We start from the raw sequence: 19,863 nt of genomic DNA on the forward strand, positions 1-19,863 counted from the left end.
TTGGTGTCATTATGGGGACTGCTGACTATCAGATGTTTCTGACCAAACAGTGTACTTTTTGCTTCACATCACTAAGAAGGGGCGTCTTTGAATTTTGGAAGTAACCTACACAATGTCTGTGTGTACCACTCTAATTTGTTTACAAAGTGATTTGAAACACTTGAGTGGAAAGTAGAGCAAAAGGTTGATCTCTGGTCAACTCAAGCTGAGGGACAAGCAGTTTAACTAATTCAGTTTTGATGGCTCAGCAGAATTCTTGTGCTTTAAGTGCCTTGGAAACGAGATTACCACATAAAGCATTGACAACACCTAATGGGAAATCACTAGAATTTTGGAACAAAACCATACCTTCTTTGCAAATATGTATTCTACTTTAAAAAAATGTTTTTTCTTATACTGGACTATAATATAGGCTGAATGCCTGATTACGGACACCAAGTGACCATGTTACCCATCATGGAGTGTTACTTGATTTCCATTGTCACAAAATCAGGCATGCCCAGTATATCCTTGTCATATAAAATAGAATTTATGAGACAGGAACCAAGCAGGTGGTGAAATCACAGGTCAATTACATAAGCATGTGGCTCACATTCCCTATGCAACTACTTCCACCCTATTGCTTCCCCCTCTGTAGTCTGCCTCATGACCTCGTAAGAGGTTCCTATGAAAAGATGGCTACAGAGAAACAATTTTAATCTTGCTTTACAGATGGCTCTAAGTATGAGTATGCTGAGAATGGACTGTAGTGTTATTATAACTGCATATATCACAGGTGGTTCCTGCAGGAAATGGAAAAAAAATCTTTCCAGCACAAACAACCGAGTAGAATATCTCATAAATATGTGCTCAGAAAGGAATGAGAACCTGAGCTAAGAATCTTACTTGCTTATGCTCAGTGGTTAATGCTTAAACGGAAAACAATTAGATAATTGGTGATGATGAAGTTCAAAGGCTAGCATGTGAATGGACCTATTGAAATCGTCCCAGAAGGGGGATATTTGGTTTTCATGCAAAAGCTTACCAAAAGAATACCACAACAGAACTGTCTCAATTATTAGGTTGTCTAATAAGTATCCTTGTGGGCATTATTAACTTCAGCTCTTTTGGGCTCTTTCATGGGGTCATGACCAAAGTTACATAGGTGGCAGAAATAAAGCAAAGCATAACTTCAACAACTTGGACATTTTGTTAGTAAAGTATATATGGATATTACCATTTCTCAGAGCTTAATTAGCATCAGTGAGCAGCCTTGAAACCTCAATACAGGATTATATCTCTGGGGTGGAGTATAGGCAGGTGGTAGTAATCTGGTAGCAAAAATTGGGAGAAAAATTGTCATTATAGTCTAATTACTTCTAATCCAGGAAGTCACTTTTAGACAAAGGAAGACAGACAGACAGAAAGGAAGGAAGAAAGGAAAGAAGAAAAAGAAGAAAGGAAAGAAGGAAGGAAAAGGAAAAAAGGAAAAGAGGCTGATGTTCCTTAGAGTCACTGGTTCTATCATGTACTCCTATTACCCAAAAGTACCTGCTAACATGATAGAATGGCCTATCAGTTCAAACATCATCTCCTTAAAGATGCTTTCCCTGACCATCCAAGTTACTATCTCTTTGCTCTGTTTTGTCTTCTGTCCTACCATTCATTTCTATCCAACTTCTGTTTTATTACTTTAAAAAAGTTTCCGCATTAGAATGGATTCAACCAATCTAGTCTAACCCATTACCATGTCTGCAGCACCTAGAAAACAGTCTTTGGAAAAAAAGAAATGTTTAATAAATGTTTTTTAAAGGGTAAATGAATAAATTACTAATTAAAATGGATAATTAGGACCCAATACATACTTGATTAACCATTGGAAACTTAAAGCACAAATAACAAACTAGTAAAGATATAATTTCTCTTTTGTTAGGCCAATTTGATTTCTGGGAAATTTATAATCCTAGAAATTTTAATACATGGGAACAAATTTAAGAATAAATAATACATGTGTCTATTTTCTTAGGGCCCATTACTTGCAGAGCATTATGCTAGATAGCAGGAAATATGTTGATGAATGTAATATGACTCTGTACTCAAGAAATTTTTAATTGAGCAGAGAAAACACATAGAAGATAGAAATGACAGACAGAAATAAGGCATTTGAGGAATTGTGTGCACACAAAGAGAAAGTAGCTATTTATTCATCTGAGTTGGGAAAACCAGAAAGATTTTATGGAAGAAGCATTATATGAGGTAGGACTTGGGAAAAAAAGTAGAATTTTAATAGGCAAACATAGAGAAAAAGATATAGGCTGAGGCAAGGCATTGAATAGTATATTTGGAGAATGGATGATCTAAAAAGCGTGAAGGGATTGGTTGGAGGTTTTGGGCAGATTGCTCAAGACTTTGGATGTTATGCTCAGGTGCTGACTCCATTGTGTAGGCAATGGAAAGAAAACAACAATGATTTGTGAGGAAGGGCCTAACACCATCTGATCTGTGTCTTACGCTGAATAGTGAGGAATAAATTAGTAAAGGAAGAGATCAAGAGGAGGAAACCAATTAGAAGATTCATCCGGTAGTCCAGGGTGAAACGAAGCCTGTGGACTTGAAATAGGCCCATGGCAGAGAGGATGAAATAAAGGGGCTGGATGGATAGTATTAAGAGAGGTTTTGTAATTGAATTTGGCAATGTATTGTATTTTGATGGATTGAGAGAAAGCATAGTCTAAATTAACTTTGTTATTTTGGTCAGTGATTTGAGGATGGATGTTAAGTAATAAGAATACAGAAGAAAATCAGGGATCTCATGGAAGATAAACTCAATTTGGTTAATTTGAGTTTGAAGATTAATAACATATCTGTCTTCTTATGCCAAGAAAGCATGTGAAAATTTGGGATAAAAGCTTAGGATGGAAGTCCAGTCTGGTGATATGGTTTTGAAGTGATATTTAAATACTATACTATAATTAAGTTACAGAGAGGAGAATATCAACACTTAACAATAAACAAGAATTGAAAAAGTGATGAAGACAATAAGCAGGTATGCCCTAATTAAATGGCAAAGTAGAAATAGCTGTCATTGATCCTCCCAGCCCTGCTTTTCTATTTTTTTCCCCATGATTCTTCTTTCATTTTCCTCATCAAGCTTCAATCGTAGCTGTCTTATCTTTTTTATGGGGAGAAAAAAACTCAGCATACCAATTTGAACTTACAACTTTAATTGATGCAATTTCCTACTCAAAAAACATTAATGATTCATGAGTCTATATAGCAATGTCCTGATGCTTTATGATTATTCAGAGTTTTCCCAGATATGGCCACCATCTAACCTAATATCCAATGACATTACTTTTCTTTTATCCATACACCCCTATGCTCCATGCTGACTTTCCTACTTTGGAGTCTTTTCTCTAGCTGCTCCCTGTGCCTGATTATTTTCTTTCTTTCTTTATCCAACCATTGGGGTCTGCACACACTTCAAGGTTTTGAAATCTTCTCAGCTTTTTCCCACTCATAATTTCCTCACTTGATTGACTCCTTTCAGTCTTGTCTATACTTCTATTGCATTTGCCTCAGTGTGCTTTGTTATCTTATATGCCTTTTTGTCTCTTAAAAGATTGTAGTTTTAGAGGACTGAAACTTATTTCCCTTTGCAATTTATCCTGGTTTTCTCGAGACTGAGTACAGCAGTAATTAGATGGGTGTTTTTTGAAATGAGTGAGAAAAATAATTGCAGCATAGCATGTTCTAGCTCTGTGTGTTCCCTTTCTAAGTCTTACTGATCTGATATGATGACAGGAAACATCATCGAACTCCCATAAACAGGTGGAAAGGTCTCTGGTATTGCTTCCTTCTCTGGGCCGATTACGTTCAGAAAAGAGAAAAAGAAAGAATTGCACAAAATGTATTAGGTCTGGGACTGGAGGGAACTTCATTATTTTTAATGTCTCAGTAAAAGATCTTTTTTCTCTCTACATTTACCAGCCTAATCCCAATAATGTCTTTTAAACAATTAATTCTAGTTTCAAAAGCATTCTACTCTGCAGTTTGTCCAGAATTAAGTGACCATTAGAAGGCATTAGCTTAGAAATGAGTGCCCTAATTACTTCTGAAAGTTAGCAATAAAAGAAGAAAAAAGTTCAAATTTTAGAGACATCAGCATCCATGCAGTCCTGGTTGCTTTTTATATATCTTTCTATCTTCCTACCATGCAAGAAGTTGGTCAGAAGAAAGTGCTTGTTATTTTGATACCTGCCAATTTATTTTTGTATTAGGGAAAAATTATTTAATCTTGCCCTAGCTCTGGAAAATAAAGCATATGAAAAGACAACAAAATGTGGACAGTTGGCTCTAGAGTAGCTTTAGGGAATTCCATGAAACATGATGGTGCAGATGGATTACAAATGGTACATGTCTCATTGTAAAGCCATGGAGTTTGGTTACTACTTTAAAAGAGTATTACAGGCACAGTGGTTCACTGTGGTGAGAGTACTTATCCAGCAGCAATGTCATATCAACGTGCTGTCTGAGTTCAAACCATATAGCTGTTGGTGGAGGCCCGGTGGATATTCTGTTACTAAGTCTAGGTGCAGTGGAAGTCCTCAGTTCCTAACACATTCTGTTTTCAAGGTGGGGGTCATTTCTGTCATTAACCCTGCCCAAGGGAGAGTTGCTGGGCTGTACTTGTATGGCTGTTGGAGGTGATTTCTCTCAATGGAATAGTTACGTTCATCCTACGTGTTTGCACATGTTAGATGGAAGTGTTGGCAGGGCTCACAGCCTTAATGTCTACTTTATAGGCAATTACTTACAGCTTCCATGTCCACCTGTGGAAACGCAGGTGTTCTTGAAAAGGGTTCTTACACTGTAGGGATGGAAGCTTCTCGTATTTATTGCTTCCCCTTCCCCTCTGCTGGAGTGTAAGATCTTGCTTGTTGCAACCCTTGGGGGAAATAGTGTAGGATTATGAATGCTTTAGGTGGGAAGGGCAGGACTTTGGCTTATTTAAACTGTTTTCCAAAGATTTTGAGGTTCGGGAACAGAAGGAAAGGAATCAGTCATTTTAACTGTAGCTTTTTAAAATTTAATTTAAAAATTATTATTATTTTTATTTAAGTATAGTTGACATACAATGTTATATTAGTTTCAGGTGTACAACATGGTGATTCAACACTTATTCCCTTAGCTTTTGCTATAAATGATAGCAGCTGCCATTTCTCAGGTTAACATAGCTTTTCCGCATCTCCTCACTAATAGGAGGGGCTTTGAAGCCATCAATTTGAATGAATTTACTGGCTAGTCTGTCTGAGATTTTTTTCCCTTCACTGAGTAGATAGTTGGAAGCTGAAAAAGCAAAGGGTAGTCTAGCTGAGTAGGGTTCCTTAGTCCCATAGTCCTGTCTAGGGACCCTGGCTGTGTCCATTTCTTGCTATGGGACATTAGATAACTTCCTCATCTGTAAAATCCATGTCATAGTCTCAATGTGATAATTAGATGAGATAATGTATCTGAAGGATTAAATAGAGTGCTGAGCACATAGTTAACAGATGTTGGGTTGAGCATTAGCAGCAATAACGACAACAACAAAGGGAGTTTGTTGCGCAGTTATCAGAAGCTTCACAAAAGAGAGAAGCATTCAAAGGAGCAAAGACAGAGAAACAGTGTCGCTGTCTCTATATTGCTGTTTTGTTAGGAGTCCGGACTTTAATCAAATGAAAGCATATTAACTTCAGAGCACCACTGTAGTCCGACGCTCAGCACTGTACCTGCTGGCCTAATGAAGCCTTTGATGTGTTTTGTCCAGGTGGCATGGGGCCCTACCTTTAATCATGGGAACTCAATGACAGTAACTCATCAGATTCCCTTTCATCTCAAAGTCTTCTTGTAGCATGATTTTAGAAGTAAATACCTAGGCATATTATTTTTGCCTTTATACGAAATTAGAAGCAGGTGAAAGGATGCTATTTTGTGGTCATGCCATGAGAAGATGAATTGCCCAGAAAAAAAGAAATGTTTTTTTCTTTTTTTTCCCTTCACATTTTATATATTTCTCTGAACTCCAGTGGTTTTTTAATGAGCTCAGGAATAGAAAACTTAAACGTTTTGGAAATTGTAGGTATCATACCCTGGAAACTGTTTTCTACTCCTTCAAAAAAGATTGTCAAATGTAAGAATATTATAAATTCATCATTCATTAATCATATAGCCCCACCAGGGGATCTTCTGTTCCTCACCTTATCCGTCATTGAAAAAAATTCACAAGACCTACATTATTCCATTTATTTTATGGTTATAAATAATCAAATACAATTTGTGATTCTGTGGTTTATAATGCATTCAGATTGACTTAGAACATGTTGGAAAAGAACAAGCTTGATTTGTACTTGAGGTTTGCTAAGGACTAGAATTCCCCAGGTAGTTCTCTCTCATTATGTAGGGCACAGTTATGTTGCAGAGACCTCTCCGGAAGCCCAGGGGAAGGCCTCCTCTCATTAGGCATGTCCCAGTGAGCACCACTGATGGGAGTGTGTGATGCACTGCTGAACTGCACACTGGGAGAAGAATGACCAAGATTTCAAAAATGGAAATCTTTTGAGTCATCTTGGCTAGAGATTTTTTTAATCTCCAAATCCTTCAATGCAAAAAAGAAATAGAGAGTGATAATTCAAAACTGAAGATTGTTGCTGTGAACTGGTAGTGACAACAATATGGTCAAGGCCTGTTTTTCACAGTTGGGTTCACACTTATTTCAGGGCTTGGGGAAAATATGTTCTTAAAATAAATATGATCTCATTCAGAGATTGTGAGCATGAGATATTAATGGAGATTCTTTCCTTTCGATATTAGAAACTTCATTCAGGCTCTAGCCTCCCTGCTTTGCTTTCCTAAGAGTCTCTAACAAAGTGGAGGAAGATGCTTGTTCTCTTCAGCTTTCCCTGGGCCAACATCCAAAGATTCTCCCACCTGCCCTGTTGGCTGAAGTACCAGATTCTCATTAAGTAATTATACATTCACGCTATCTCCTTTGGTGACAGAGCCATGCTTAGGCAGATTGCTGAGCTCATGACACAGTCATAATCCTAAGGTTCCTTCCCTGGCACCTAGGCTGTTCTGCTTCTGGTACTCGGGCCCTATAGTAAGACTATGGGCTTTGTTCACATGAACAGAGTGATACAAGAAAATTGTTGCCCTCCTTAAAACATTAGTAATGTTCAAAGGTGTTTTTACACATTAGTAATGTTCGGAGCCACAGTCACAGTATCTATTCCCTGGTATACCAAGTACTAAATATCCTGGTAGATTTAAAATACCAAAGTTAGATTTCCACAAGATGATAGAGTGGGTAAATGCTGTGGTTACCTGCTCTCATTATTATATCAAAATTACAACAAAACTACAGAACAATTATCATTGAGAATCACCTGAAGTCTAGATGAACAGAAGTCCTGTAACTATGGACATACAGAAGAAGCCATGTAGAGAGTGGTGGGCAGGGTGGAGATGTGAAATGTGGCTGGTTCCACAGCCACATGTGGCAGTTAAGAGTCAAAAGGAATATTTTGACACCAGAGGTCCTCCCTGAGAAGTAAGGGGCCCTAACCCCAGACTAGACTCCCCAGCACAAGTTACTAGTTCAGGAAAGAAAAGTCTTTACAACTTATGACTGAAAAAAAAGTGGAGATTGGGGCTGAATGAGATAGACCATTCCCAGAGCCCCAGGTGGTCCTCCTAAAGGACCCACACTTGAACTTACTCACTGAAGAACTCATTCACTCTGAGCTCATGCTGGGGCAGCAGCTCAAAGGCACCAGGAACATACAGTGAGGAATTGAATTGTTTGGCTACACGGAGGGGGTTGGAGAGGGAGCTTTCTCTCAGAAGCCATTGTTTCTTTGATGAGCCCTCCCTGCTCTGAGCATGCAGACACAGGCGGCCACCATATGTAAGTCTCCATCAACCTGGCTAACACCCACTCAATTTTCAGGCCCACCCAAGTAACTTCCAGTGGCTTTTTCATACAAACAGTCTGTCATAGCTCATGCTGGAAATCTCTCAAAAGTTTACAAATCTTAAATAAGGAGCATCTGGCTTTGACCTACCCTATACCACCTGCTAAACAACCTCAAGCCCAGCAATAGGGACAGCTGACCTCAGTTCAAAGATTAGCCTCCCCCAGTCACCCTCAAATGAAGCACAAGTGGGAATTATCTAAATATCACTTTTTAGCTCATACCAAGTGGCCCAGAGCAGAGTATAGGCAGCAACTGACCTTGGCCTGCACCAGAAACCCACCTAAGAGTCCCTAAACCAATATACACAGTGGTCAGCTTCAGATCACACCCTACAATCCTCCACAAACAAAACACCGGAGCCATGCAAAAGCATACCCTGTTCTGTAGGGACAAGGTCAGCTCTTGCACAACAGCTCCTCCACTGTGGTCACAACCAGTCCTTATGATTAATAAGCCTCAGGGTCAGTTTCTCTCACTGGTGTGCCAAGAGCAATCAAAGCTCAACTACAATAGGAAGGCATATAAAATCCATACAAGGGACACACCTGGAGCACCTTACTCAGGTGACCAGGGAGACTGTGCCACCGAGGACCACAGGACATCTAATACATACAGCCACTCTACCAATACCAGGAAACAAAGCAGCTCTACCTGATATATAGGAACAAACACAGGCAGACAGCCAAAATGAGGAGATAAAGAAACAACTCCCAAATTAAAGAATGGAACAAAACTCCAGAAAAAAACAAACAAACAAACAAACAAACAAACAGGAAATGGAGACAAGCAATCTACCAGATGCAGAGTTCAAAACACTGGTTATAAGGATGCTCTATGATCTCAGCGAGAACTTTAATGAAATGATAGGAAACATAAAAATGGAGACGGAAAAAATTTATAAAGAACCAGTCAGAAATGAAGAATACAATAACTGAAACAAAGAATACATTAGATGGAATCAGCAACAGATTAGATGAATCATAGGACTGAATCAGCAATTTGGAAGATCAGGTAGCAGAAAACACCCAATCAGAACAGCAACTAGAAAAAAGAACCCCTCTAAACGAGGCTAGTTAAAGGGGTCTCAAAGATAGCATCAAGCATACCAACATTCACATCACAGGGATACCAGAAGAAGAGAGAGAGCAAGGAACTGAAAATATATTTCAAAAACTAATGACTGAAACCTTTCCTAACTTGGTGAAGGAAATAGACATACAAGCCCAGGAAGCACAAAGTCCCAAACGAGGTAAACCCAAAGGAGCCCACACAAAGACACATAATTAAAATGCCAAAGTTTAAAGACAAAGAGAGAACCTAAAAAGCAGCATGAGAAATACAGTTAGTTACCTACAAGGCGGGCTCCCATAAGACTGTCAGCTGATTTTTCAACAGAAACTTTGCAGGCCAGAAGGGACTGGCATGAAGTATTGAAAGTGAAGAAAAGCAAGAACATACAATCAAGATTACTTTACCCAGCAAAGCTATCATTTAGAATTGAAGGACAGATAAAGATGTTCCCAGAGAAGAAAAAGCAAATGGAGTTCATTACCACCTAAACAGTATTACAAGCAATGTTAAAGAGACTTCTGAAAGAATGAAAGAAAAAGGAAAGAAAGAAAGAAAGAAAGAAAGAAAGAAAGAAAGAAAGAAAGAAAAAGGAAAGAAAGAAAGAAAGAAAGAAAGAAAGAAAGAAAGAAAGAAAGAAAGAAAGAGGAAAGAAAGAAAGAAAGAGAAAAGGAGGAGGAAGAGGAGCAGAAGAAGAAGAAATAGGAATAATAAAATGGCAATCACTACATATCAATCAACAATTAATTTAAATATAAATGGATTGAATGCTCCAATCAAAAGACACAGGATAGCTAAATAAATAAGAAAACAATACCTATACTTACGCTGCCTGCAAGGACTCACTTCGGATTGAAAGACACAGACTGAAAGTAAAGGAATAGAAAATAAAATTTATTGAAAATGGAAACAAACAAGAAAATGTTGGGCTAGCAATACTTATATGAGAGGAAATAAACTTTAAAACAAAGGTTATAACAAGAGACAAAGAACAACCCAGCAATCTCATTTCTGATATTTATTGGAGGTAATCCCAACCACTAATACAAAAAGATATATGCATTTCTATGTTTATTGAAGCATTATTTACAGTAGTCAAGATGTTAAAGCAACCTGTGTTCATCAATAGATGAATGGTAAAGAAGAAATGGTACATATATTCAATAGAATATTACTCAGTCATAAAAAAAGAATGAAATCTTATAATCTGCAGAAAAACGAATGGACCTAGAGGGTATTATGGTAAGTGAAATAAATCTGACGAAGAAAGACAAATACCATATAATTTCACTTACATGTGGAACCCCCCCAAAAAAAACAAAATGAAAAAAATGAACAAACAAAACCGAAATAAACTCATAGATACAGAGAACATTTTGATGGTTGCTAGATGGGAGATGGGTTGAGGTGATGAGTTAAAAAAGGGGAAGGCATTAAGTAGTATAAATTGGTAGTGACAAAATAGTTATGGAGATGTAAAGTATAGTACATGGAATATAGTCAATAATAATGTGAAAGTATGTATGGTGTCAGATGGGTATTAGATTTTTAGGAATGATGACTTCGTAAGTTATATAAATGTCTAATCACTATGTTGTACACTTGAAATTAATATTGTATGTCAACTGTAAATAAAAAATAAAAATTATTTTTAAAAAGACCATGTTAGGACAATATTACTAACACAACTGAACTTGTTCAATGGAGTGAGAGCCCTTGGACTCTGGGTCCTTTATTTGTCTACAACTCTTGAATTGGCTGATTACTTTAGTATATTGTGCCCTAATAAGATGTCCTGCTCTAGGATATGTGGGTTCAGTAGAGTCCACCTCAAACCTATCTATCAATAACTGCAAGATTAATCTTACTTATACTGGAGAAATAATCCCTAGTCACCTTCAGAAATTCTTCCTCTCTGCTTTTTCTCATTCTCTTCCCCAGTCTGTGTCCCGAGATCTAGCATCATCAGTATTTAACTAAAATTCCCATGCTTCACCACCTGTGGAGACAAATATGTAATATAAGTATTTATATTTAAATATAATGGCTCTTGCCCTTATAAAGCCATTTCACCTTCTTCCTTTGCCACTTGTCCCCTCAAGTCTAGAGTGTTCACATGTGCAACCAAATAGTTAATACTCTATACCTGTCCTGTTTAGCTCCTCTTTATCTATCTGCTCTGGTTCTGAGCCCACTTGAAAGAGTCTCTGTGCTGAGAAGTTGCCTGTGCCAGGAGTGCTGACATTCAAAGATGTCTACATTTCTGATCTACGAAGTGCCAGGAGCGATGGCTCTGAATCTCCCTTTACCTCATGTCTTTAACCCTTCCCCACATAAGACTCAAAGCTAACCATGACATTTACCTTGGGGCAGATATCATTCTACCCTGTTGTCAAGTAGTCCTATACAAATTAAATAAAAAAACAATAACAAACATATTTCTTCTTTCCACTAAAAGTCTAGCATCCTTCTGCATATTAATTTATGTAAATGGATACATGAAATGGTCATCAGTGCCCAAGCTCTAAAACAGTCAAAACAGAATCCCCCAAAGGCTTTGTTTGCATGCCTTGTTACAGACAACTGCCCCCTGTACAAGGAGTAAATTGTCCAGCTGCTTAAAAACACTCAGCAAGCCTCGTCCTCTCTCTAGACATTTGTTACAAATTAAATTGGGTCCCGCTAAAATTCATATGTTAAAGTCATTTGGAGATGGGGCCTTTCAGAAGGTAATTAAGGTTAAATGAGGTCGTAAGGATGTGGCTTTCAACTGGTAGGATAGGTATTCTTATAAGAAGAAGAAGAGACACCGAAGATTTCTCTCTCTCTCCACATTCCAACCCAGAGGAAAGCCATGTGTGGATGGATACACGGTGAAGGCAGGCAGTTAGTTGTTTGTGTGTGATAATAGATAGGTGGAAGGGGCAGGGCCCAAGCCCTTGGGGCAGGGCTCAGGCTGTTAGTGCAGGCATGTGGATTTCCTTACACCATGGTCGTAGTAACAGGAGTAAAGGATTCATAAACAACCCCTTGCCCTTGCCCTTGCACAGAGACTAGTCTCCTTTAAATGTCTTTCATGCAGGATGTTTCATTTGGTTCTCGTAATACCTTTATGGCCATTTGCAGGAGTCTGGGCACTTTACTAACATTTTACAGACAATGAAACCAAGGTTTAAAAAAGGCTATGTAATCTATGTAATCTGTCTTAAATCCCCCTGAAAATTTGTACTTCAGACCTATTGAAGCTTAATTCAGTATTCTTTCCACTGTACAAGAATATCTCTAAGTGAATTAGGCCAAAGAACCTATGTAGGACTGGCAAAAATTTTAGTTCTTTTTTGTGTTTTTTAGCATCTGTATGATGGCCAATTTGTCCCAATTCATATTTGTAGAATAGGCAGATAAAAGCTATGCAAGGGCTCAGTACCATCATGTACAATATGGAGGATAAGATAACTTCAGGAAATGGCTACAGTGATGCCAAAAAAGTAAGCCTGTGGTAACCCAGTGAAGGGTGAAACTGACAGATGAGAAAGGCTGAGACTCTGGAGGGAGCCGCTGTGCCATCCTCCATTATGCCCTTGTGGCTGTTAGACTGCCTTGGAAGCTCTCGTCATTTCAGTCCCTGTTAGGATTTCTTTTGCTTTTCATTCTGTGATTCTCCATCAGAGGGAACTGGGGTAAATCTTTTAAGGCCTGAGGATCTATGTAAAAGTGTGTGTTCTCTTTACCCTCCCCTACAAACTACCAGCATGGCTCCTGATTGCCTCCCCTTGGGCCCTGCACACAACCACCTACTGCTCTCTTCTCAGAGTTACTAAGTCCTTGCATAACTAGGGTACTTCCCCTCCACATGTAGAGTGTGGCACCTTTGGGAGCACTTCATTTTCAAGACAGCTTTTACGAAGATGGTCAGAGTTGCAAAGAATAGTACTCCAAATTCACTCCAGCCTCTTTTACACCTTGAGAAGGACAACCTCCCAGTTATGTTTTATTTTCCCCCTTGTCCTCTTGTCCCTCTTGTCTTCTTGTTGAAATCACTCAGGAGCCCAACTGTCTGGTTTGAATCTGGCTCTGACACTTAATGGCTTGTGCAAGTTACTTAACCTCTCTACTTCTGAATTATCCTCATCTGTAAAATAAGGTGAAAGTCACGTCTTTTCTTAGGGCCGATGTCATGATTACATGAGCTAATATGTAAAGTGCTTAAAACTAGGCCTGGTATATGGTAAGTGCTATGTAAGTTTTAGCTATTACATTGCTGTCACTAATGTTTATCTAGTACTTTCCACTAAGTCAAATCTTGCTTGATATATGTAGAATGTTTTCTTATATAACTAATTTTTCTAGATATATTAGTCAATAATATGCATTAGGGTTATTTTTAAGCTTATAATTTTACTCTTGGTCTTTCTGGTTTTAATTTTGTTAATTTCCTTCTTAGTTACTAGCTCCATTCCTATAATTTAAAAAGTTATCCCCTTTATATTCTTTCTTCCTAAACTATTTTCAAAATACAAAGATGGCAAGGATTATTCCATTGACAACCCTATTATCTCCAGTTCTCTTCTGAATTCCTATTGCACTCATATCCATCACACATACCTTGTCACATCACCTCAGTGACATTCTCAGGGCTAAAGTCTATCTTATAACTTTTTAGAGTCATGCGCAATTCTTTGCATGCAGTAATTAAACGGGAATTGATTTTTTCCCGTCCTACTTGCCCATTACATTTCCATGTCTAAAATGTTTTCCCAACAATTACCAAGTAGATTCTATTGATACTTAATATAGTTAATATACAGCTGGTGATTCTAAAACTCAGCCACAGAGAGATACATGCATCATGTTACTTTATTTTTTTCAGGCTGGTTACAACTATAGCTAAGCTCTTCTCTCCTAAGTTTGCCACCAGGATTCCCATCCCTCAACTAGAAGGCAAGCTTCTTGAGAGCCAAAATCTTGTGGGGCTTGTGTGTCAATGTGCCTCCAGTACTTAGGATAGTGAAGTGGTAGACATTGTTAGTTGCCTATCTATCAACCACTGTCCCTGTTTCCTTGCCAACACAATTGTGATTATGGTCTGGTATCTTGCTTACCATGTACTTTTGAAAATTCTAGTATCCTATCCTTACCCAAAAGGTGTATCATTATCATTCTAAGTAAATCCTAGGTTTTCTTATTCTTGATGTTAGGGGTTGATATAGGAATGAGCATGTTCTATGCTTTTGAAATAGTTGTCCTTGCTTCTGGGAAAGAGCAGTGTGATGCCTGAATTTGTGGCAGACACTTCAGTATCATGAGAGAACCAACTCAGGACCACCCCAATAATGGCAGGGTGGGGAGGACTGTGGGGCCTTGAAGCATCATTGACTGACGATTGATAAACCAACCTTGGAATCGCCCCGCCCACACACTTCTTATGTGAGATAATACACTTCCATAGGTATTTAAGCCACTTTTAACTGGGTCTTAGTTTTCCACAACTGAAAGCATCCTGACCCAGGAGGAATGCCATAAATATTTGTTACTTTACTGACTGATGAAACCTTCTTTAATTCAATTCATGTCATATTGGTGAAATAAAGCTCTATATGTTGAATAGAAGAGACAGCAAATTCTGGTGGAAAAAGCAACAACATTTTTAAGGAATCAAGAAACTGAATGTTCTTTATGTTGTTTTAGGTCTTGACTTTGGTGGTGAAGTTGTTGGGTGAAGAAATTTGGAATCCTGAAAAATCACATTAAGAGAACATTTTCAGGAACTTTTTATTGTTACTTTTTAGTTGAATGGTAGATTTATGTTGGCCCAGTGCTCAAAATACTGTACTTGCTAAACTGGCCCTGGAGGGTGAGCTTTTCTCTGGCCAGTGCTGTGGCAGGATGTGGAGCTGTCTGCTTGAGCTGCTAAAGCAACAGTCTCTCTGCGGGAGGGCTGCTGAGACCTGTGGTCACATTTGGTCACCTCCAGGTCTACCACCAATAGAAATATGGGGCAGGTACTATATTAATGGGGACAATATTCTGTTATTAGCCTTTGCTGCCATTTGCAGCACAGTTAAGATCATTTTTATTCTCTCTCCACGTTGTCAGGTGTTCTTTACCTGTCTGCATAGCCTGTATGAATTTGAACAACCACTGTCCCATGAAGGTAAGCGGCGCATGGCATGCAGCAGAGCATTCACTTCGGTTTGTTCTGATCTAGTCAACAGAAGAAGTTCTGATTATTGATCCATTTGACACTTTGCTTTCTTACCTGTTTCTTTGTCTCTTGCCCCCTCTACATTCTTAGCAACTTATCATCAGGACTGATCCTACCCATCTCTGAATCACCTGTGTCCAGTACAGGGCTTAGTACATCCTAGGTGCATACCAGTTGTTTTTTTAGTTTGAGCTGAAGTAAATAAAATTGAAAAAAAGAGTGCAAATGAAACACCTGCAGAAATTTCTGATGCAAACAAGTTTGTTGTAGGCATCTTAGTTAAGATCTTGGGGACCCTGAAAATGAACCAAACATTAACTCTTTTGCAGGTTGAATATTAAATAGGAATAAATATTAAACAGAGAAGGAGAATTTGAGAAATTGAGGCAATAGGTATACAGAAGCACTACTGACTGACACCAAAATAATCCAATGCCCTGTCACTCCCTACCATTTAGACCATCAAAGTATTTTCTCAAACTAATAGTTACTCATTAGAGCTTATAAAGACTCATTATTTTTAATCATATTTTTAATTTCAGAATTTAGAGGTAGACTTGTGGGATAATGAAATAACTCAGACTCCTAAAATCTAAGTCCTTGACTGACTATGAGACAAAAACATTTGCTGTTTTGTTTGTTTGTTTGTTTGTTTGTTTTGCCTAGAGTCTTTTCTATCCCCATTTGGGAAAATACTATACACTTCTGATATCTCTCCTCAACTTCCTTTGTGAACGAAAGGGCAAATCATTCAATACATGTTCCTGTCCTTTCAGGAACTTTCTCAGAAATATAATTTGGATTTATCTTGCAAAAATAGATGCATCCTAAAAGGGTGGTCTCCTAAGGATCCTATAGATCAGAACATCTCTCAGTATTTTCTCCAATGGATAATAAGAGCTTCCTCATTCAGTTTTTGTTGTAGGAGGGAAATTGGTCATCATATTGTGGGAAAGGAAAAACATTCAGTTACTGAGAAATTTGAATGAGAGTCATTTTTTTTTTGTAGTACTCTCTTATTAGAAACCAATCATGTTCACTTCTGCAGTTTTTGTTAGTTGAATAAACTGAGGTACCTTTAAGTAACTTTTCTTAATCTGTAAATTCTTTGAAAAGTATACATTTCCTTTGCCCTGGTTACCATGCCTGAACTCAGAAAGTATAACTAGAAAGATACTTTATACAAAAACATTTCTATTAGTGCTTAATAAAAGAGTGCTATAGCTAATAAAGGAATAGAGAGGTGACAGGTAATTGATGTTTTTGCCTTAGCTGCATAGGATGGTAGTCTAGCTCTGAGAGGACAGTGCACACATATAGCTTGGCTGGTGTGGATACAATTATGAAGGTTGTGCAATGCCCAGGAGCCCTATGTCGTTCAGCAGGTTGACATCTGTGGAAAAGCTACACTACACCTATATTCTTTAGTTTCTTTAATTTTTTACAAAAGACTTTTACCAATGTCCTTCAGTTAATTGGTTTCCAGATAGTAAAACAAACAAACAAACAAACAACAACAACAAAAAACAAAGGAACGGAACAGAAAAGAAAAAAGAAAGACACGAGAATGACGAACAGTTGTCATGTGCTTTAGCTCCTAAGCATGAAATTGAAGCTCAAGCCAGAGGAGTGAATTTGCTTTGGGCCTGGGCCAGAGAAATGAAACCCCAAGAACCCAGTCTTTGGCTATGTCATCATCTAACAAGCCAAAGGAAATGGATGACATGATGCTGACTAGAGGAGATGAATTTTGGTCTATAATTTATGTGACCTTCAACTAACAGTTAAAAATACCTATTAATATCAGTATCCAATTTGCCAATGGAGTGAACAGTGAGAACAGAGATATGATGCACACAGATCCTATGCAGTAAAAAGGAGTTTGGTCTAGATACCCTGGCAATGATCATTAATTTTGCTATGTTTTGATTTAGTGTTTGTGTTAATGTATTCTAGTATGTCTGAGAATATGAAAGTAACACCTGGTGTGCTCTGTGCAAATGCCTCTCCGCTTCAGGAGGAAAGCCAAAAGGGACACACAGCTGAACCTGAAGCATCGTTATAAATAGTCTCCAGGGAATAAACTCCTCAGATTTCTGAGAATAAAACAAAGTCAGAGAAAATATACAAATATATGAGCTTTTCTTGTATGCAAGACATACCTTTAAGGCTATATCATGCTCAGAAGTTTGTTTTGGGGCAGTTTATAAACCAAACCAAGTTCTAATTGCATAGCTTTGTTTGCATGCAAATGCCTTTAAGACATAGACACACACACACACACACACACACACACACACACACAATTTCCAAGCAGAGGCTGTGAGGCCAATTAAAAAATGCTCATGTTGAGGTTTAATTTTGCTAATATCTCAAGACCGACAAAAGGTGGATATTCCTTCTAGAATCATGCCTGCCAGAGCTGGGCATACCGCATACTGTGCTAGATAAGTGCCCTCATGAAGGCAAAACTGTTGACTTCATATTCTTTGAAGCAATTGCTTCAGTTCCCAGTGCCTCTGAGATCAGCATTCCCTTTCTTTTGTGTAATTGAGAGCTAGCAACTCACACGTTTAGCTTATTACATAAAGTCTCTAAGAACAGGCAAGCCAAGAAGCAGCCCTTTCCTTGGAGACCTAGAAACACAGCATCCTCATGATAAGAAAAGCTGCTGGATTACTTTCAATTTATGGTATTTCCTAGATCCTTATCAAATCTAATAAAGGAAGATATATTGACCTTTTGAATTTTCTTGTACGAAAATATACAAAATCCATTTCATCTTTTTATTCCATTTTTACTTAAAATATTTAACAGTTCAGTTTCATTCAAGTCTACCTTGCCCCTGTCGCCCCTGTTAAAATTCATCACCAGCGAGAAGATAACTAATCACACTGTACCATTTTCATTGCTATTGTCGTCTTACAAACATATTGGCAATTCTGGCGGACATTTCTAAGATGTAACAAGAGTAAGAGACAATTCACCATTTTCTCCCGATGTCTCAAGGGGCCAAATGGTCCCCTGTTCTCCACATTCCCAGGGCTTGAAGGTCTTGCTAGTTTTCTCTGCCTTCACCAGGAAACAAAAGGTGATAATATGCAATCTATGAATTTAATATACATTGAAAATACATTTCTGGTGCAACGAGAGTGCTGAGTATTAAGCTAGAGTTTCTCAGGTGCAGTAGGAAAATGCTGTGGTCTGTTGAGTTCACATTTTGGCTGATTAATATACTGCTAAATGCTCTTTGGAGCTCTGCCAGGAAAAGTATAAACAGCAAAAGAACTTACTCTGTAAGTATTTGTCTTTTTGCCAAATCGTACAAGGAAAATGTGTTTAAGAAAAAAAAAAAGATAGGAGGATGTGTTTTTATTACATGTATGCTCATCAGATTCCAGTTCTGTAAAACCCATTAAAAACAACATGAAGTATTTAAAATCAGCAGCAATCACCTTGGTTGGTTACTGATTTACAAGATTAAAAACATTCTGAACTGAAGATGAAGGTGCATTAATAAACACGGTTCCTGAAAGAATCCTTGGTGATTACTTGTTGTTCTATTCAGTGAGGAAGCTCAATATCTCAGGGAAAAATGTCAGCACGTAAGTGAGGAGGAGGCGTTGATACTTAACAAAGTCCCTAGGAAACTGAGAGAATTGTTTAATAGTTATTATGCTGAGCCCTAAAGACTATCAGTACTTGTTTGAAAGTCTCTGGCATGTATTGGTCCAGTGGCAGCACAAGTGTCCAAGCTAAATATGCATTGTGAGGGCCTTCTCAATGTTAGGGAAACATTCCCATTATCCCATGCCTGTTTGGTTTTGCAACCAATATTTCTTGAAACACAAGAATGTCCTAGCACCAACATGGAGTGGAGTCTTCATCATCATCCCCACAGCCAGTACTCACTGTGTGCCATGCTCCATTCTGAGTGTTTTAGATAGAACGCTTTTAATTTTCACAACAATCTTGTCAGAAGATACTATCCTTATATAGAGGCAGAAACAGGCTTTGAGAGGTTGAGTAACTTGTGGAAGTTCTCACAGCCACTCCATGGGGAAGACAGGACCCAAACCCACCTGGAATTTATTTATTTGTTCATTCATTCATTTGTTTGTTTGTTTGTGTGTTTGTTTATCATCTACAGCACCTAGTCTTCATAGGTGATCTCCCATCCAAGTACTAACCAGGCCCAACCCTGCTTAGCTTCCGAGATCAGACGAGATCAGGCACACTCAGGGTGGCACGGCCGTAGACTTGGCTGGCTTTTAATACCAGAACAACAACCTGACAGCCTGGATGGGCACCTAGTGCTATGTTAACATGTCCAGCTCTCACCTTTGGGGAGCTCAACTTGAAATAATTTTCTGTCATTTGTCCTCTTCTAAAATGTATAATTTTTGAGGAAAAAAAACCCCTCAAACCCTTAGAAGCCTTGTTTAGCAGCACTGTAAATAAAATAATATGGTGGCTGCATAATAAATGTAGATAAAAATAGAAAGAAGAAAATGAAAGATGACAGGTGGGGACCAGCTTTAAAGAATAGCTGCCTGAGTGTGCATGTATTTATGTGTATGAAGCTCACCAGGG

The 19,863-nt window shown here is 38.2% G+C and overlaps 1 pseudogene; it reads right to left on the reverse strand.

Annotated features, from left to right (window-relative positions):
• Positions 1-19,411: 19,411 nt before the first annotated feature.
• LOC118608780 lies at positions 19,412-19,530 on the reverse strand (annotated as a pseudogene).
• Between the last annotated feature and the right edge of the window lie 333 nt (positions 19,531-19,863).

This window comes from Rousettus aegyptiacus, unplaced genomic scaffold, assembly GCF_014176215.1.
Source record: "Rousettus aegyptiacus isolate mRouAeg1 unplaced genomic scaffold, mRouAeg1.p scaffold_m13_p_10, whole genome shotgun sequence".
NCBI classification, from domain to species: Eukaryota; Metazoa; Chordata; class Mammalia; order Chiroptera; family Pteropodidae; genus Rousettus; species Rousettus aegyptiacus.